Source organism: Ictidomys tridecemlineatus, unplaced genomic scaffold, assembly GCF_052094955.1.
Source record: "Ictidomys tridecemlineatus isolate mIctTri1 unplaced genomic scaffold, mIctTri1.hap1 Scaffold_584, whole genome shotgun sequence".
Lineage (NCBI taxonomy): Eukaryota > Metazoa > Chordata > Mammalia > Rodentia > Sciuridae > Ictidomys > Ictidomys tridecemlineatus.
Window position 1 is genome coordinate 205,709 of NW_027523953.1, and position 21,923 is coordinate 227,631.

The following is a 21,923-nucleotide window of genomic DNA, read 5'->3' on the forward strand; positions in this document are numbered from 1 at the left end:
TAATTATTGAGGATTAAAGTACCTAACAGAATGCCTGAATACCAACATCGTTTTTTCTTGTCATAAAATCTGGAGTCCTAATTTTAAAAAGGCTCTTAAATTCAGTTTTTAAATTACTGAAAAGGATTTAGGTTATTTTAGCAATTATATAAAAACACAGATACTTTCACCTTACCAAATCACTAGCTAAAAATAATAGCATATTAAATATCCCTCATAAAAACAAATCCCACTACAATTTTGAGTGCTTTGTTAGGCAGTCCATTTGAGTTAAAAAGTAAGAATCATGTATTGGTTTGAAGCTTTTTAGTCCAAGCCTACAAAGAGAAATGTATTGATGAAAAATCTTTCCCTAAACTCATCTGTTACAGCTTCTATATTCCTTATTTCTCCATCCAAGCCAAATTTTATACTTGATACTTATGTGAAGATCTCTGTTACCCCCTACATAATGTTTAATTAAATTCACACACACCTCATTTTAACAATACCCAGTAATCACTTCAACAATTTATTGTTTCAAACACATACCACCTCTGAAGGACAATGAAGAGACCTCTAAGCATTTTAGCCATTCCTCATTAAAGAAAAACTTCCCCTCCTCTGAAAATCACTTACTGTACCTTAATATTTTGGGTGTTTTTGAAAATATAACTTCTTAATTTAAAAAATTTGCCTGGGGATTTCTTCCCCTGGTTATTTTCCAAAGTAAAAATAGCATATTCCATAATTCACCCTAAATAAAGCTAATTTTTCCTAAAAAGATATTGGTTTTCTAAACACAAGATGTCATTTGATTCAAATATGTTCCATAATTTGTTTATCTAGACATTCTATCTGTGTTTATTCTAAATCTAGAACCAAAGAATGATTGGGCAATACCAATGCTTCTTTGGCTGTTTCAACTGAACGAAGTCACACAATACCATACTTTATAAATTATATTATAGTAATATATAAATGTTCTTTGCCAATAGAATCAGAAGAATAGGACATCTGATTCTTAACCACTTGAGGAAATTAAGAATCCATATAATAAAGAAAAAAATTTAAAAAGAAAATCCAATTTAGATGAGGCATAGAATTAAGATATAAAATGTTCTCATTTCTTCTCTTTCAATATTATAATTTCATATTTTTTAAAAAAGAAATAAATTAAAATACAGTAATTGTTAAGGATGCTTGACTTTCTGAAAGATAGTTTAACATTTCTGTACAGGTCCATTCATCAGTCTTGTGAAAGAGTTAGTAATTCATGGATGCAGGGTAACTTTTTGCTTTTCCTGCAGAGTTGATGATGCACATCAAACAGCGTCCCAATTCCTCAAGAATCATCCACTCTGCTGCTGCCTTTGATTTTCTCTTCTTGTCTGCCTGCTCTGCCTGGGTGTGAATCCAACTACTACTTTCTTAGTTATAAACCTACTAAGTGGCAATTTTCCTCCTCCACTATTCAAAAGCCAGTGTTGGCCTAGTAAGCAAATCTGAGAAGATAATTTAGTCTTCATGAAGTTTGTTGCTGCACTCTTATTTCAGCTTTATTTGACAAATGCATCCATGTCTTTCTTTCTGGGCTTTCTTCAAAATTCTTACAGTCAACACATTTACATATTGAGGAACACATTATTTTTTTCCTCATAGCACTCAGGAGTTTTTAAGACATCCTGACATTTACAATTACATCCCTTGCTATGACATCGATATGCTTCTCCCCCTTTCCTTTCCCTATCCTAGGCTTAAAATCTGTATTTCTGTCAAGGCATTCCTTTATACTTTTTGCCTTTTATTTTCATGTTCCAAATTGTTATAACAATTAGTAGAACTGCAACTGTTATAAAATTTGCCATTTACGAAGCAATCACAGTATAATTTCAAACAGTGATTTTCTACAATTACAGGGCATTCTTGTCTGACTGGCAGATACTGATGGGATTATACCATTGAATGGAAGACTTTCCTGAGTCTGGATACCAGGTGTTCCAGTAAAATTAGAGCTGACTGCTATACACACATATGAAGACTGCTATAGCTGAGTAATGTACTGAGCTGGAAGCACTGCATAACCCACAATCCCTGTTCCTGGAGCTGGTGCCAGGATAGTACCTGGAGGCAGGTTAGAGAAATTGGGCTGGATCTGTGTCAGTGGGGTGAAAGGCATCAATGCTGTGGTTGGCTGTTAGTTACTATTTATGAAGCTGGATTGATTGATTTTGGGACAACTTGTTGGAAAGCCTGAGCTTGGACAAACAGAACTGACATGTGCACTGGGGTTGTATTAACAACCACTGGCTTTGCTTCCTAAAGAGGCTTAATGCTTGTACTTGGATTCTGACTAACTGATTGAGTTAAGATACTGGCTGTTGTGGCAGTAACAAATCAGACATAATGAAACTTCCTTCCAGGCACTTGAATCTGCTGAACAGTTGCCAGCATTTCTAGAGGAATTGGGAGCAGTTTCCAGAGGAATATCTGTCTTAAATCGTGATATGCTCACTCCTCCAACAGTGATGCCCTGCACAGCTGATTTCATTGCTCTATTTGGTGACTTCAAAGGTAAGATGGCTATTTTATTTGGCATCTGCATTGTAAAACTGAAAGTTGATGCAATAACACCACTTTCAGATATTGTTATAGTCTTTGATAGAGTTCTAGGGGTAGACTGTGAAAGAACTCTACCTGCAATGAATCATATTGTCTGATATGTAGCTGCTTTACTATTAATTGCTTTTGCAAAGATCAGCTTCATGAATACTGGACCACAGGTTGATGTTAGCATCTCATCTGGCACCACCTCTAGGATCACCTTTGACTTCAGTATCCGTCATGGCTACTAGATTTTATACCTAGCATTTCCAATTATATAGGCCTTTCCTGTCTATATATAGTGTGCTTGGTATCAAACTGGCATTTAAACAAATTGGCACTCATCAATTAAAATTTAAGTCAGTAGATGGAGCCAAACAATTCAATTCAAATCAATTAATTAAATAAAAATATAGAAGTCTTTAAAATTCTAACTCACAAGATTTTTTAGATGGCCAGACAATAAAATCTTTATTTCTAAAAAAATGTCTAAAATGTAATAAAAATCCATTGTTTCTAAAATTTTTCAACAGAGAAGAGATAACTAATACTGCTAATCACATTGTTCTGATATTCTTATTTTATTATTAAAATAAGTAAATTAAATATAGAATAATTGGAATTAAGTTTCAGCAATATGGTTTCTCAAAGAAATTAGAAATTACAACTGAAGCCCAACTACTTTCTACTTTTTCTTTCCAATTGTTAAAGAAACAACAGGATCCTGCATCAAATCTCTTCAGAGGAAGCTGAATTAATTGCCATTATCCTGGCATTGAGATTATTTTCTACTGCTGTAAACATTGTTGTAGATTCTTAATATACAGGTAAACCTGTTCCTCATATTTCTGTAGCTGTGTTATCTCCTCATTTGGAATCCAATTTACTGTCTCTTCTTTTTAACTCTTCAAACTCTTTCAGAGCATCATATGCCCCCCAACTTCCTTGCTCATATGTACAGCCACACTAAGATTCCTGGATTTTTGATAGAGAATAACACCCACACAGAGCTGTGAGATCACTTTATCTTTTATTTTCAGATGCTGTAAAATTTCATGGATTTTTTTCATCAAAATGCTCAATTACTAGTGATGATGTTTTCCATTTCTTCTCAACAAGCTCATGCCATTGTCAATAACTGTTCTCACTGTACACCCTTCCAGGCCCCTATGTGGGAATCTGAAAATCCATTTAATGCACTTTGGCAAATGCATATTACACATTTTCCTCCTTTTCATCCTTATTTCTTTCTTCATATTTCCACTGATACTCATTCTGGGTTTATCTGGCTATTGCCTATTGATCAAAAAATGTATCTTCTTAGATTTCTCATTTATTACTCTGCTTTGCCACTAGGGGCAAGCCTACTTATTTAAAGACACATAACTTCCTGCATATACAACCTGTGATTTTGCATAATTTTACACTCATTGGAATATAATTTTAAACCATGGAATGCCCCATTCTACCACACAAGTCTTCATTAAAGGAGCACATCATACCCTGAAGACATGCTTGTCAATACAAAAAAAGGGGTACCTAGCTCAGAGCAGAATACAATTCATAATTTTATGAAAATGGGCATAAAATAAAGGATATAAGCGACAAAGGGGGCTGAATGAACTTAAATTGTAGATTACAATTTTATAAAGTTTTCTGAGAACTGAAATTTTTTTATATTTTAAATTTCCTACTTACATGACATAGTCATGTTTTATTGTTTACTCTTAATATGCTCTAGTTATTTTTATTTTATGGAAAAACTACATGATTTTAATTATTATCATCAATGGCAAATAAGACTTTAAATCAATTAAAATCTTTCACTAAGCATAAAGTTATGTTCATATTTGCTACAGTCATAATAAGTACACTTAATTGTATCAAGGCACAAGCTTTGTTTAGATTTTAAAATATCACTGATTGCAAGATTATGTATATAATATTCCCATTGTTGCTTATGTAATAGTAAATTAATCAACTTAAGTTACACTATCTAGAATAAAATAAAATGGAAATAATTGACTCATTGGATTCATATTTAAACCATATTTATTTACAAAATGTTATTCTAAGAATTATAATTCCATTAAGTTTCAATTGGAGCAGAAGTATAATCACTTGAGTAAAAGCAGTTAGTTAAACTAAAAATGAGAGATAGATTACATTTGAAGGCAGATACAAAATATTGTCAGGATTTTGTTGTGCTTCTGGATGTTCAGTAGCAGGCTCATTTGAAGATGGAAACAACCCTGAAGGAAACTCATTTCTACTTTCAGAATGCGGGGGAGGGAGGGGGGAAATTCAGCTCTTGGGAGGAGATAATGAGCAAAACACAACAATCCCATTGGGAATGGAGCAGGTGGTGGGCTCCATACATGTTTCTTCGAGGAGGTGGAGGAAAAAAAGGTCCTCTTCTCATCAACTGACTCCTTGGATCCACTGGAAACAATGGACCTCTGATTGGAGGGAAAGGTTAGAAAGAAAAGCCAGAGCCAGTTGCTTCATTTTCAGCAGGGACAGATGAATCAGGCACATTGGAATCACCAAGATCAACTTTGGTATCATTTCTACTGGATCCCATTTCTGAAGACATAGGACCATCCATTTTATCCAATGGAGACATAGTAGAACTTCTGCGTTCTGCTGCTCCAAGGTGGTCAACCATAATTAGAATAACATTCATCTTGCCTTAGTACAGGAAGATGTGGTTCAGAATATGGTTGGCCTGGTGGAGACATCATCATCTTAGGTTTCTGTTCCCATGGAGTTGACAGGGGCCCAATGTTATAATTTGCTCTCTGAGAATCACTTATCCCATCATAGCCTGATTCTCTTCTTTCATTGATAATCTGAGGGCCCAGAGAATCCTCTGGGCCTCTTCAGGCTCTTCCTCCTGCCCTTGTAAGCAAAGGTAAGAGTCTGAGTGGACATTTCTTTTCCAAAAGAGGATCTCTCACTTCAGATGAAGATCAACCCAATGGTGAGGCACCATTTGGGGAATTCTCTCTGCCAAAAGCTGTATTTGAATCATCAAGTGCAGAAGGATGTTTTTCTACAAGCTTAAATTTATATTCATTTTAAGTTAAGTTTTGTCTGTTTTGGGCATTTTGTTTCCTTAAATCATTGAGGTTTCTTTCAGCACTCTGAGCTGCCAACTCATTATCATATGCTTTTTTCTCATAGTACATAATCAGCCCCCGGTTAGAATGAATGGTTCTCTCCAATTCTTCTTCAGGATCTTGGACTTGCTTTCTGTAGTTCTCCAGCTGTTCAGTTGCATGGCTGATGTTTTCCTCCATTTTTGAAAGCTGCTCCTCTCTCTCTACCTGGTAATTTCCCTCTACTATTTATTACCTTTGGAGTTTCATTACATTTTCTTGATATAGTTCAATCATTACTTTAAGTTGCTGCTGCAGATTCTGATTCTCACTTTTAAATGGTGTATTTTTTGACTGCAAAGATACTTGTTTTGGCTTAAAATTTTTAATATTCTCTATAAGGTCTTCCTTTGTTTCAATTAAATAAGAAAATAAAGTAAAAATTTCATTTTTTAGAGAGAGAGTCTTTAAATAATTATTTTTCAGTTTTCGGTGGACACAACGTCTTTATTTTATTTTATGTGGTGCTGAGGATCGAACCCAGTGCTCCACGCATGCCAGGCAAGTGTGTTACCACTCGAGCCATATCCCCAGCCCTGATTTTCTTCTCCTTCTAAGGTTTTAAAAGAGGTCTTTAACTTAGGCGCATAAAACCATCCCTTCAAATCTCCTTTTGGCTGATCCTCTAAGTGATCATCCAACACTCTTCATTTCCAAATCTAAGTTACCATCATCTGTTAGGTCTTCCCCAACCACAGAAGCCCAATCTTTCAGCAGCAGCAAGTGTTCAGAGACTTAATGTGATTTTCTTTATCTCTTAGAACTTATTCTGCATGTACTTTAGAGTGTTCAAATGTCATTTTCTGTTATTAAGGACATTTACTTTTTCTTTCCATACTTCAACTTCTTGTAAAAGCTGTTTCTGACTTTCTTGAAGTTGGGAATTTTCATTCAAAACCCCTTTTATTGCTTCCTTAAATCCTCCTTCATTCATTTGGAATAGTCTCAAGGTTGTTTTATTATCAGGTATTTGTGATCTGAGTGATTTTGATTTATCTTCTAGGAACTTAATCCTTTTTGATATAACCACCATCAATTCATCCAGTTTAGAATGTTTAGTTTTCTCTTAGCTCTTTTTCTATAAAGACTATTTCATCCTCAAGTTTAAATACCAACCTATCCAAGTTTTCATAAATTGCCTCCAAATTTTCTGCTTCTATTGACTCCTTCACCAAAATGTCATCCTTTAAAGGTGACTAAGCCTTCATACTCTTTTTGAACAAGGATAACTTTTTCAAGTAGTTCACATTTTTCTTCATTTAATCCAGAAAGTTTTAGAGCAAGCTTTTTTTCTCTTCTCATGCAACACTTGCTCCTCACAGACTGATAACTTCTCCACAAAAACAAAACATCAACAAAAAACCCAATAGCTGTAAATATCACCAACTCCTACAGACAGCCATAAGGACTAGGGTGTATTTCCATGTCTTCCAACAATGCACACCACAACCCTGCTTACTTCTTCCAGGACCACCCCCATGTAGGGGTGAGGGGAAGCAGTTGCCCCACCAGCACACTAAGGCTACTTTGGCTATTCCCTCTGAAACCACAACATGTGCTATCTTCTACCACCTTATGACCCAGTAGGACTCAGCAGATGCCAGAAGCGTGCTCTTGAACTTCCAGAACCAAGAGCTAAATAAATGTCTTTTTTCTATAACTTACTAAGGGTGATATTCAATTATAGCAACACAAATCATACTAAGTTTCAGAGAGATTACTGGTCAAGGCATACCACTAAAAAGCAACAGTTCTGGGACTCAGACAATTGTCTTTAGTTCCATACCCCAATGGAAGCAGTTAGCCATCAAGTAAAATACACAAAAATCAGGCTGCAGATTCCTCTTTACTTTCCAGAGCTGTTTCTGTTTGGATGTAAAAGCCACTAAATGAGAGTAGCTTCTTTGCATCTACTGCACCTGTATCAATCTACCTACTTTCAAATCAAATTCTTGAGCCTTTTCCTCATCTGAACATGCAGCTCATTCACACTTTAGTAATGCTAATAATAATATTCACTAATAGAGTTATTCTCATCATTAAATGGACAGACAGAACAGACATCAAATGTTGTTCCACTTATTCCCACTCTCCTTTACCCGTTATTAACTAGAGGCAAAAAAGTGAGAATTCTTAAAAATCATTTCCCTTTGAAGGATTATAGAATTTTGAAATGGAAAAGAAACTTTGATAGCATAACAAATAGTAATAAGATACTGAACCACACCCAGCTAAAAATTGAAGTCTGGGGCAATTACATTTGAGATTTTCCACTCTGTGACATGGGCACCTGGTCTTTCCACTTATTTAAATTTAAGAAAGTTTTACATTATTCATATAATCATTCTCCAGATCACCAGAGATGATGATGACAGATGCAGTACCCCATGCAATTCTTGAACATTTCCAGAGTTCAGAAACAACTGTTTGTGCACTTTTCTACAACTTGTAATTTCATTTCCTACCAAAATTCTAATACTTAAAATTTTGCTTTATAAAATGCAAACATTGTCTTGTAGGAAATCAGTAGCACCCTATATTTAGAAAATGGTAAGCTGAGTGTGGTGGTGCATGCATCTAATCCCAGCAGCTCAGGAGCTAAGACAGAAATATTGTGATTCAAAGCCAGCTTCACCAAAAAGCGAGATGCTAAGCAACTCAGTGAGACCGTGTCTCTAAATAAAATACAAACTAGGGCTGGGGATGTGGCTCAGTGGTTGAGTGCCCTTGAGTTCAATCCCTGGTATTCTGCTTCCCAAAAAAAGATTAGTGTTTCCTTTTTGACACGTTACCCTAGGAAACGGGGGATCTTCAATCCAGAGAAGGTACTGTGAATAATTTGTTAACTGAGAAATGTCAATTTGCTTGATAAAAGGATTCCCACCATCAAAGTACCATAAGGAGTTTGAAGGAGACATAAGAAGACTTAAGGAGAGATTATATTGGCATCTAGGGAATCTGAAAGATGATTCTTGTAAGTTCCAGCAGCATCCATCAATCAAATATAACCGGTAAAAGCTCTCATGATTGTTACAGTGTAAAATAACTATCCTTCTTGGTGTACATCTCTGGACCTCCCCAAGGGTCCTCCAAGAACCCCACACAAATCACTCAGACCACCCAACCTCCAGCACTCTGGCTGCCAGCCACTCTGATTCACTGGTATTTATGCCAAAGCAATTGTAAAATATTTTGAATATCTACTGGGTACCATCAAAACTGTTTAAATAAGAATCTTTCTTACCCCTAAAAACTCATACATTTTTCCCTTGAGCTATCTGACAGTGTTTTCTTCCTAAGAAATTCTAGCATCTGAAAGAAAGATCCAGCTCCATAAAATGCATCTCTTTCCTATATTAAGTTTTCATCAAATTATGCATGTTAAAATTTAATTTAGAATTCATTCACAGCCTAATTAAAAGTCCTAAGCTGTGATGCTAATATATTTTAAAATGCAGAGCTATAAGATTTGTACATGTGTAAAACTATATGTTACATCCCAATTAATCATTCATTTTTTTGGAACCATGTATTATTAATTTCTATTCTGATCTCAACTATAATAATAATACAACAATGATAGCAATACAGAGATCACTAATGACAAAAGAAAAATTTTGGTTCTACTCCTGGAAATACTCTAGTTTATTAAACTACACAACAGTGCAGCACTTAGAATGCCCTTAAAAATTACAGAGAAGACCCAAAAATGTGACCATTTACACTTCTCCTTAACTCTGAACTATGAATTTGTTACCAATGGGTACTACCCAGTCAGTAAGAGTTTGTCACATGGAAAGTAATTAAAATAACCAGATAGATTTTTGAAGGAAAATATCTGCATTTGAAGACAGAAATAAGAGTCTTAATTTTCAAAAGAAAATGATTAGCTATTTGCAAATTACAATTCACTAAAAGCATATCACTGTGATTTCAATACCTAAAGTATGTAACAATGCCATGAAATTTTTTTCCTCAAACAACAGCTTAGAACATAGCTACACAGTTAACAGTATTTGACAATAAATAATGGTATACAACAAAGAGCCATGCACAAAACAACTAGTCCAAACAGGAACAGTCAGAGCTCTGAAGATGCAGGGAGATACACAGATGCCCAAAAAAGGCTGTTAAACATGAGCACAACAAGCAGCCACACAGATAACATTGCACTTGGATTTATATTTTCAAGTTCAAGATATAATGGGGTGCTACATAAAGCAGAAGGTCAACCCCAAGGGAGTCAGTGAAAGTCATTGACTTATCTCCACAAACATTATTTCCAATACCTGTAAGAGCCACCATCCCATAGCAGCTGAGAACACTAAAATACTCAAGTCTAAAGTGTACTTGCCCCTTCCAGCTTCTCCACCATGTTAGCCAGCATCTCCTGCAGGTTCTGCACCAGGAGGAACTGCTCTAGCAAAAAGGTACAGATGGGCAAGTCCTGGGAGACATTCTGCAAGGAAAGTGGGAGAGCCATAAATATGTCACCAGTGTCAAGCATCCAGGCCCCATCTACCTTGGTGTCTTCCAGCTGCTGTCACAGAAAGAGTGATGGGGGTGCTTGCTATTTCTGCACTGTCAGCTGCCCATCACCACAAGACACTGTCATTACTGCTCTTGTTTAAGAGCATGCCATGTCTGGAGTGTATATCCTGACATGCCACACTGTACTGGACCTTTGTCTGTAGTCCCTGTTGTTCTCTACAACAGGGACTCTTTCTGCCACCAGAGAATAAGAAAACAAAAAAGTTAGGTCACTTTTCTAAAGTCACAAAATAATCAAGCCAGGCTTGAAAGTTGGATTTTCCAAACTTACAAATTGGTTTCAAACCTACCAAGCATTCTGTTGATTTTTTTTTTGAGAGAGAGAGAGAGAGAAATTTTTAATATTTATTTTTTAGTTTTCAGTGGACACAACATCTTTGTTTGTATGTGGTGCTGAGGATCGAACTCAGGCCGAATGCATGCCAGGCGAGCGCACTACCGCTTGAGCCACATCCCCAGCCCCATTCTGTTGATTTAAAAAATAATATTTAAGGCTGGGCAAGTGGGAGGCAGTGGCATACTGTGTGTGTGCATGAAGTGTGGCAGCATGGAAAAGTCTTGGGGGCATCATGGCATCAGAGACACAGCTAACAGTGGGTAAGACTGGGCTTCACAAGGGACTAAAAACAAAGAGCAGCACTCAAGGCACAAGAGCAAAGTCTGAAATGCATGTTACACCAATCATTTTATGAGCTACACACAACTATGGACATTTCTGAAGACTCTTTCTCAGCACAGTAGATCAAGATGGATGAATCTGCCTTCCTGGAGCGTCCTGTGTGTCTAGAATACCTAGATGCTTCTGCAAAAGTCTTGTCTTGCCAGCACAGGTTTTGCAAGTGATGTTTGCTGGGGATTCTAGGTTCCCTCAGTTGTTCTGAGTGGAGGACCCTTGTTGGCTCTGGTGTTGAGGAGATTCCCAGTGACATTCTGATGGATAGGCTTCTGGAGAGCATTGAGCAGAGGCCTTGGACAGAGGCCTTGGAAACTGAGCCCTAGTGGGGGCAGTGGGACCAACTGCACAAATGCATTCACGGCTCAGGGCAGCACTATAGCTAATTGTAGCACAAATGATCTACAGAGTTCCCAGTATGGACAGCAGCCTTGGGTGTAAGCCTGGAGTCCCCCAGTGAGAGGTACACCTCAGTTACCAAAGCATTATATAACTATGAGGGAAAGGAACCTGGTGACTTTAAATTCACCAAAATGACATCATCGTTTTGGGACAAGTTGATGAAAACTGGTAACTTGGGCAAGTCAGTGAGACCCATGGCTCTTCCCTCACCAACTTTTTTTTTAAAGAGAGAGGGAGAGGAAGAGTGGGGGGAGAGAGAGAGAGAGAGAGAGAGAGAGAGAGAGAGAGAGAGAGAATTTTAATATTTATTTTTTAGTTATTGGCGGACACAACATCTTTGTTTTGTATGTGGTGCTGAGGATCGAACCCGGGCCGCACGCATGCCAGGTGAGCGCGCAACCACTTGAGCCACATCCCTAGCCTGGCCCCACCAACTTTTAGCAGATTATTCAACCATTACCTAAACCCCCACCTCAGGGCAAAGAACTTCATGACTTTGAAGTACAAGACAAAGAAGCGGACAAAGGCTGCCTTCTGTTTGCGAAGGATATTTTTCTGACTGTGATACCCAGAGTGGATGAAAACTGGGCTGAAGGAATGTTGGCAGAGAAAGTAGGCATATTTATGATTTCCCACATTTGAGTTTAACTCAGCTGCTAAACAGCTGATGGAATGAGATAAGCATCCCCTGCCAGAAGTTGATGCTGGAGAATGTCCCTCAGCAATAGTCCAGAGCAGCACTGCCCCAAAGCTCTCTGACACCAAGAACAACACCAAAAAGTAGCACTTTTTCACTTCCCTCACCATGGCAAAGAAGTCTTCCCATACATCCCAGAACTGCCACTCCATGGAGATTAGCCCTCCTGTCCTCATCAGCTCCAGCAACCCCACAGCTGCTGAGAATCAGCAAACTGTCTGGAATTCCTGCAGTGTCCCTTCTCAAATTCATATGAATACCACTGAGTTAACTGTGACCTCATTCCTAAGCAGCTTAGTGATAACTGGCTCCTCATTCGTTTTCCTGTTAGATGTCCCCACTCCAGCTGCCCTTGGAACTATGAATCCTCCCCTCTACCACCACATCTCCTGGCTGTCATTGTCCTCACCTCCACACTACTGTTGGTGTTCCTGCTGCTGAAATGGGACCCAGACCCATGGAAGGATCCACTGTACAGATTGCACATTTTCAGACTCAGACTCACCCCAGTGTGTATGTGGCTATCCACCCATAGACTCCCAGAAAGACGATGAGCTAGAACTGGGAATAGGGGAGATGATTTTAGTGTTTGAGCATTGCCAGATGGCTGGTTCAAAGGGATGTCAATGCATACCACTGAGATTGGGGCAATTATGTGGCATCTGTCAGAAGGGAAGTGATAAATGCTACCCAAGCTAAAGTTCCTGTGTCTACTGTGGGTCAGAAAAGTTAGGGGATGACAAAGGTCAGGCCCTCCACTGCAGGAGGGCCTTCCCAGAAGCTCCATAGAAATGGTGTGGCTGGGACACCCATGGTTGTCTCTCCAGCTGTAGTGTCAGCAGCTCACAACCAAATAAGTGGTCAAACTAAGGTTCTGTTGCATATGCCTGGGCAGATTACAGTCAACCATGCCTCCAATGAAGTGAGGGCAGTTGCAGCACATAATCAAGAATACCCCACAGCAGCACTGATGCCCATCCAGGTGTAGAATGCTACCTGCATTTATGGGCCTGCCCCGTCATTTGCTGGCCTCCCCACAGCCTCTGCCACCAGTGGCAGGTTCTGCTGCCCATGCTGCTGCTGTCAGTTTCAGTTAAGCCGGTACCTCACTGGCCTGTGTTTCAGTCACTTCATAGACCTCCCCAAGTATCATCGCTGCCTCTCATGAAACCAAGCCCAGTGGCCAGACAGTGACCATTCTCCCTGGGCCTCCCACAACTCCACGATTCTTCATCATCTCGTGGAAGCAGTTCAGCAAGGAAACTTGACAAGGACAGTAAAATAGAAAAAAGGGGTTACTGAAGTTGCCTTCTGGTTCTGCCACAAAATTGAAGCCCTGAGTAGCACCTCCAGCATTGCTGAAGTTGAAGTGGAGCTGGAATCAGGGATAAATGGTGATGAGTCATCCCTACAGGGAGCCATGGGTCCTGAGTTACCATTTGGAGGGAGGCCATGGCAGGGCCGACTACTGCCCCATGGATGGGAATGGCCCAGTCACTGTGGCACCAGCAGGAACAGCCTTGAACCAAGAAGCTTTCCATCTGAAGACAAGCTCCCTGGACTTTGCAGTCCTATTGCTCTACCTCCTGGTCTGGCATGTTCCTCACTGGGTCCTGTCATGAATGAATCTAACCTATTGTTTGTGAAAGGCACTAGGTGGAGGTTTCCTATCCTCCACTGAGTGAGGCAGAATTTGGGGACTTAAAGGAGATATTATGTTTGTTCATAAAATGTGAGAGGATGGTTGGTCCAAAGGCACATTACAACACTATGGGAGAACTGGGCTTTTCCCAGGAGGCTTTGTGGAAAATATCAGAGGAAATAAACACTGGGAAGACTTGAAATCACATCACAAAAATGAAGATCACAAAGCAGTCTGATGGAAAGAGCACATGTGTGGACTTCCAGAAGGTCAGGAGCTGTGCAGAGAGTTGTTGTGTGGCTCCTGAGTCTTAGCACAACCAAACCAGCCATCAGAGTGAAGCAGGTGTCTGGGTTTCACCACTCAGTTGGGATTGTAAGGTGTACCTTTGCTAAGTAACCATTTTTGTATTTGTTTATTTTGTTTTGTCTTTACAATGTATAACTAAAATGGACACTTGTTTACAAGGCTCAGCTAATGTATTTGCTTCTTTAAAACTGAAATTTTCTTGTAATAGATAAACTCTTTGGATTATGATTTTAAGAAATTAATTTATGAAATAAGAGCCAAGGAGAAGCTGTATTATCTCCTACTTAAGCCAAGAGATTCATTGTGCTGTAGAATGCATCTTCCTTCCCTCACCCCTGTTCCCCATCATTACATTTTGCTTCCTTAAGATAGAAATGTTGGTACTCTAACTTGGGTTTTCCTCTTTGGGAAACTAAACATACAACTCAGTATCAGTAAGGGCCTATGGTAGGGAGGAAAAACTCAAGAAAAAAAATGTTAATGATTCATTCTTTCTAGTTTGATCATGAGTTAACCTAAAGACTTGATCCTCAACTTTATAGGTTTTTAATTTTCCTATAATGAAACCAATAAAGTAATGAGAAAAAAGCAAAAGAATTGACTAGAAATGTATTCAGAAATAATATTTAATTTTATAACAGAAGCAGCTCAATTCATTGGTTGGAAAGTAGGCAACATTAATCTTATACTTGCTGTCAGGGAGACAATGGCTATGAAATGTAATTTCCATTTTACCCCACGAACTGCATGTCCAGAACATTTGTGAGATGTGGTGGTTAAGTGATGCACTTGTGTTCAAGTCAAATGCTAAAGAAACAATGTGAAAAATTTACATTCATCCATTGTGGCTCTTTCTCAACCAACCTGGATGTCCCACAGTAACATGAACATGCTTGATGTATACATTTCATTTGCAGTTTTCTGCTGAGGTTAGTTTGCATTCAGAACTGAGCAATACAAGAGATGTAAAATAACCAGCATTCTCTACCCCAAAGCCACTCCTGACCAAGGTCTGCTGAGCACACTCGCTCCCTCCCTGGCTAAGGTGTCCATCAGCCATCAGAGGAGTCATGAATAAAAATGCTCTTTGTGTTCTCAGCAGACAGAAGGAAAGGAAAAGTTTAACCAGGAGCTGTTCTGTGGAATCTCTGGAAGGCTTGGAGGGAGCCAGTGTGCCCACACCTTACAATTGTGGCAGGATCCAGCTTAGCCTACCTTTTAATATTTATATCCATTCTTTGTCATTGGCCTCTTCTACCAATTTCATTATGGTGTCATATAGTTATGGGTTTTCAGAGTCCTGAGAACAAAAGTAGGGAAAGAAGCCTGGTAGTGAGGTAGTTACCACAGTTTTCCCATGGGAACTAAGTACTGAAACAACAAGTTTAAAAAAAAAATAAGAATTAATGCTTAGAAATAGAAACATGGACTGAAAAGACTTCATCCAATAGCAAGAGGGTTCATCATCTTAAAAAGATGTAGAATGTGGGGCTGGGGCTGCAGCTCAGTGGTAGCAAACTTGACTGGCATGTATGAGGCCCTTCCTTGGGTTTGTTTCTCAGCACCATATATGAAAAATAAAACAAAAATATATCAACAACTAAAAAAAATATAGGATGTGGTTGAAAATGAAATCATTCCTAAGTTAACCACTGGTTTTATAAAACACTGTACATTATGTTCCTGTGTGTTCAAGTAAAAAAAAAATACTGGCATATCCATGTAATATATGAAGTTTGGTGAAATTAACAAGTTAGGCAAAAAAGCTGATGCCAGCTTACATCTGTGTAAGTTGACACCAATATGTCATAATATTCTTTATTTTAAGAAATTATTGTATTTTATACAAATTTTAAAATGTATAAAGACTACTACACGTTGAGTTAATTTTCACCTGTCTTCATATTTTAAGCTATATGATTGAAGTATTTCTTTTAATAGTTTACTACTATAAATTTGTATAAAATTTCATCTGTAAATAGATCATTAGCTAATATCATATATGGATTTTCTATTGTTTTTTTGAGACAGGAGATGAATTTTGTAAGAAGGGCTCGTTACTAAAATCATAATTCATCATTCCTTTTATTTAATAATTTGAGAACTAAATGAAATGTTTCAAAATTAAAATTTGATATTCCACATTAAAAAATAAATAACATTTTAAGGGACAGGGAAAAAATACTTGCCTCAAAATGATAATGCAGTTAAGAAAATATAAAATTGCCCTGGTATGCAATATTTATTTACACACTGCTTCTGCTTAGGCACAAAGATAAACACTTTCACTGGGTGTCACATTTTGCCTTTAATCTGGGGCATAGTAATTGGGCTCCCCATTCTGCACACGTGTGCTGCTTTATCTTCTCATTAATCATTTTCCCTTCTTTTTTTTGTTAGCCTTCAAATCTAATCAAAACCATACATTCTGGAAGTCTCAAATGTGACTGCCAAAGAGAAGAAGGAACCAGGATAAGAACTGATGGGTGAGTTAGAGAATTGAGCCTTAGTAATCATTCAAGCTTCTGCTTGATATAACCCGGATGCAGGATGCACATAGTCCAACTGGATATGGGCTGGTGCTCAAAAGATATTTTCATAACAAAAGGACATTATAAATACATTAAACACAAAATAAAACCAAGACTGTCTTCTCCACAAAAGGGATATTCTAAGGGTAAATCTGATAAACCGATTTAGATACCAATCAACCAACTCCAAGACTCTGGATAAGCTGTTTCTAACATGTCCTTGGAATGATTTCAGACTGACATTCATTTATTTCTTTAAAGTCAGGATAGTAAGACAGCTAAGTGCATGTTTTATAAACGAACCCTCTAAAAAATAATCCTGGCCTAACTACTTACCAGTTCTTACCTTTCTATTTTTTTATTTCCTTCCCTTAAAAAGACACCATAATAATTATACCACCTTCATAAGGCTGTTTTTAAAAATAAGTAGACAGCATACATGAAGAGCTTATAATGATTTCAAGAACACAGAGAGAATTTAAAATAAGCAAGGGAGCATCATTGGTCTCATATATGATGAATTCTCTCCAGTTGAGGCACGTGAAGCACGACTCATTTCTTAGCAATTGTTCTTATCTGTATTCCCTTTTGACAACTCATAAAAGAAGACAAATCTATGATTATACACCTGCTCATATCATCTAGAATGTTCTAGCATTTTCATGTCAATTTCTAGATAAACATTCATACACTGGGGATTTGTGAACTCTTTCATGACTTTAACTCGAATCAAAATGTTCAAGCATGGACTGCCTGAACAGCTTATGATCTCTTAAAGATCCTCAAACCCCACACAGGTTTGGAACACTTCATCCTGTCAAGCCAACTTCATGTTTCCACAGGCCTACTACAGGGACTCTCAGAACATGTGAGTCAGTGGGAAACAACCTGCCAGTGACCCTCAAAAGCAATGCTCTGAAACTTGGCTTCTGACTCCTCTCTCTGGGCCACAACCTTCTTCTCACACAAATGTAATAGAAGAGCTGTCAGTAAAAGATTTACTCTGTCCAGGAAAATTTGAAGCCATACAAGTCAGAGCTTTGTGACACTGTCTACTTTCTCTCAAGAACATCAGAATTATTTCCACAACTTCATTCCATTTAAAGTCAACTATGGAATGTATTCCTCAGATCAAATCTATACTCCTCCAAATAACCTTGACATGTTTACAGTAATATTCACTATAGCACTGATGCTGAGCCTTTTTCTGCTTCCTAAAAATCAGAATGGTCACTGGAAAATAAAGCATCCTGTTCATTAACCAAAACCAACTAAATGACTCAAACCCAAATAACTCCCAGCACCTGCACAGCACAGAAGGCCTAACATTTGTGGACATCCATAATGGAAGCTACAACCCACAAGCATATGCACAATATGAACTTTAGTTTTAAATTTTTCCTCCAGTCTCATTACTTAGAAAGTTCATCTCTAGAACTTCACTTTGGAAGAACTTTGCTTGCCCTCCCTGTGACGGTGCTCCCAAGTCATGAAAAAAATCTTAATCCTCACAATGGGCTCTTCTGAATGTGCAGATCACAGCAGAACATCCAGCTTGTCACTGTGGCTGAGTACAGATAGCCACTTGCCTATCAGAGAGTGCAAAGCATTCACTCTCAGTCACAGTGATTCTGGCTGTGTACATGTCTGGCCCAGCTTCCCAGAAGAGTGCCCCAAGTAAGTAGACAAGTGGTTCATGCTTGCTTTATGGAGACATCAGTTTCATCCAGATATGTGGACTTTGGCAAAAGCAAAAACTTTCACCTAGCAGCATGTTTATATGCCTCTTCTTTTCAAAACAGAAACTGGTTACGCTTCTCTTCATCTTGACAAACATGCAACCTTAGGCAGAGAAAAGACTCTAAGTCAACCTCAAAGCAGTATCTGGCCTGCTGGCACTGGAGAGGCTATGTAAAATCATTAGGTTTCCTACCAAGGTATCTACCAAACATTTGGCTTCCACAGATGTATCTGCCTAATTCACTTAAAAACCAATTGCAACAGGGTATCACATTTATGGCAATGGAGGCGTGGCATCCCAACCAGCCATGTTGTATAAACGGATATCTAGCCCATGTCATGCCATTTGCAAACTGCTTACACACTGTATTATTTGGTTGGAGGCATGAGTTCCTGCTGGGTTTAAGAGCTTTGGGGGGAAATTTGGTGGCAAGGTGCTGGATTATTTGGTGGAAAACAAGAGATGGAGGGAGGCCATGCAGCAAGAAGGCAATTACTGAATATGTGGCACAGAAATTGGAAGGAAATGGAATTCTCAGGAGGTTCCCAAGTAAGACAGGAACTGCAAGATTGAATAATTGTTGGGGAGAGAAGACCAGAGAGGTATGACTCTGAAGGTGTTTTCCTTTTTTGAAATTTTTTACTGGGATAAAGTTCATCATCCTAAAGTACACAAATGAGAAAGCAGTTTGTAGTATACTCCTGGCCTCTGGATACCCATCACCATATCATATTTGAAATACTTCCATCACCTTCGAAAGAAGACGTACAGCTTCTGCAGTCACTCCAAGAACCCCCACCCTCATATCCCAATAGCTTTCCTACTTTCTCTCTGCATGATTTTACCAGTTATTGACATTTCCAATAGTGGGATCACACCTATTCTTTGATGCAGGTGTCTTTATTTAGCTCAAGTTGTGGAGGAACCCTGTGGGACACATATCACAACTGTCTTCCTCTTCAACTGGAATATTAAATATTCCACCTCCCTCATCCTCTCCATTGTTCTCTCCATTTTTATTTGGGTTGTTTCTGGTTTTAGGCTTTGTGGACAACTGACGTGGCTCCCTGCAGCTGCATAGCCAGCCTACTGGTCCCTGTAATGAAGCAAAGTGGCAACAGAGCAGTGGAGCAAGGAGTGGTGGCCCCAGTGGGGTCCAGGTGGTGAGCAGGACCTACAGCCATGTGAACCCGCCATTCAGGCACTGTTAACCATAGCCCAGGTCAGTCAAGCCATGTCCACCTGTCACCCTTGGTCAGCCAGACCTGGCCCCAGTACTGAGGCCTGTGGCAGCAGCCCGCTTCCTGCAGTGCTGCATTCCCATTCCAGCACCTAAACCTTCCCCTTATGACCTGCCCTGAAGAAATGGAAGTTGGCAGATCTGAATGGAAGTCAGGACTCCAGAGCTGACCAATAGCATTATTGCCTTTCCAAGCTCTCATTAGCATAAGTTTGGACCAATAACAGTAACCCAAGAGCTATATACAACCTGAAACATCCTTCCCTGACAGGTCAAATCTGCTGTTTCTGTCACCAGCATCTTCTGTTTTATGACAAGTTTCTGGTTTCTGTTCTTCAATAAATGCTATGGTTACATTGATTCATCCTGGTTTGTGGATTCCATTCATCAAATGCACAAGATGATAAGCCCAAATAGAAAAAAAGTGTTGGTGAGCTGCTGGGGTCTGCTGCTGCACGTCTTGGCTCCACCTGCCAGCAACCATAGTGAGCTTGGTTTTGTCTCAAAGCCAAGGTTTGGTAATGTAGTTGTAGACTTCACACACACATTATTATCTCATTGTGTGGACTTGTTGGGTTACATGGCAACTCCCAAGTTCCACTCCTTGAATAGTCTCCTCTGATATGACATAATAAAAACAGGACTTATGGAGGTGGGGCATCACTGTTTCCCTTGGTGTCCTACAGCCCCTTGTGTCTACCACTCTGGAGGCTCTCAGAACTGTAGCTTTTAGGGACAACTGGAGGTTCCATTGTGTGGTGTGGATGGGGACTCACTGAGAGAAGTGAATGTCAATCCCTGGCTCCCTCTCTTCCTGAAAATCCAGGGGTTAGCTCAAAGTTCCACCCTCCGATTACATGCTGGCCACCCTGGAACCTAGCCTGGTCCTCCAAAGGCTCCTCATGATCCCATAGTCAGGTAAGGCCAACAGGGTGTACTGAGTAAGCAGCCAAACAAGCACTGTGCCTTGACACTCCATTGTAAAGGGAAAGAATGCCCCATGGTGGGAAAGGCCAAGGCACACCAGAGACCACTGTCACTACAATCACTCTGCCTCTGCTCCCACCATCACAGTGCCTCTCTTAGGACTGCTGCAAAGGCCCCAGCTGTCCCAGCACCCACTCTGGTCCTCCCACTATCTGCTCCATTTAACAAACAAAGTGATTCCTTTAAAACCTGTTATGTCACTCTCTAGTCAGAGCCTCCCAGGAACTGTCTCCACACCACGCCACAGTCCTCACAAGACCTCTGGAGCACAGCATGATCTGGCCCTCTCTGCCTCACACTCATACTGGACTGTCTCTGACTCACCTGCCTCTCACCCTGGCTCTCCTTGCTCCTCTAGTACTTCATGGCCAACCTCACTCAGGAGCTGCACAGGGTCCGAGGGTCCCTTGATTAGCCCTGTGATCCCCAGAACCCCTGCCTTTACAACTGTGTCCCACAGAACACTCTGCCACTAGCACTGTGTCCCCCAGGACACCTGTCTCTTGCATTGTGCTCCACAGACTCCCTGCCTTCAGCACTGAATCCGCAGGACCCACAGTCCTCCTACACCTTTCTTCAGGTTTCTGCTGTTACCATCTATCATCATATCAGGGATCCCTAGAAAGTGTTGAGTTCCTCTCTCAATGCCCTCTCTGACCCCTTCCTAGGTCTGACTATTTCCTTCCAAGTTCATGTGCTGGAAACCTCATTCTGGGCAACAGTTCTAGGAGGAGAAATCGTTAAGAGCTGACTGGTCTGTGCAGGCTCCACCCTTCTTTCTCTCCCTTAGCCTTGGCCTTCCCAGGCCCAAACTGTGAGCCAACTAATTTTCATTATAAATTTTTCAATCTGTTTACATGTTGTTACAGCAGCACAAAATAGACTAAGACACATTTAACCTGGCTTCACAGTACTAAGCAATGCAGAAGACACTACCCTGTTACCTGCATGCTTGCTTAGGCCTCTCTCCCCAGAAATGAGAGCAAGGACTTCGTTTGTTACTGCATATGTCCATCAGTGTCTGGTAGATGTTCAGAAAATACTTGTTGATGATTTAAGTCCCTCTATGACTGATATAGACATTGTCACTCTGAATGTGAAAAAGAGAAAAGAAAGAATCAAAAACACAGGAAGCATAAAGGCCACAGCAAGTTCCTTATTATCTCTTAAGGTCACAATTAATAAAGAAATGCAAACTCACAACACAGTTTGATAAGACAGGAGAAAGTACAAAATAAATAGCCACCATTAAGACTGCCTTGGTAGTCTAGACATCCTGGGGTAATGAGAGCTTCAGGCTGTCATATGTCCCCTGTGGCTGAGTTAGCATCAGTCCCCACAGGCCTGAACCTGACTCTAAGGACAGTTTCTTCCACTCAGACCTACTGTGGTAAGAAACTCCATGT

At 39.5% G+C, this 21,923-nt stretch overlaps 1 long non-coding RNA gene and 2 pseudogenes across 1 annotated transcript; 2 read left to right on the forward strand and 1 right to left on the reverse strand.

Annotated features, from left to right (window-relative positions):
- Positions 1–11: 11 nt before the first annotated feature.
- Positions 12–3,026, reverse strand: LOC144374122 (protein lin-54 homolog pseudogene; annotated as a pseudogene).
- A 7,714-nt stretch (positions 3,027–10,740) lies between these two features.
- On the forward strand, positions 10,741–14,141 carry LOC144374124 (E3 ubiquitin-protein ligase SH3RF1-like; annotated as a pseudogene).
- Positions 14,142–16,244: 2,103 nt separating this feature from the next.
- Positions 16,245–19,890, forward strand: LOC144374125 (uncharacterized). Its single transcript, XR_013433613.1, has 2 exons — positions 16,245–16,504; positions 19,332–19,890. It is a non-coding gene; the product is annotated as an uncharacterized LOC144374125 (long non-coding RNA).
- The last annotated feature ends 2,033 nt before the right edge of the window (positions 19,891–21,923 follow it).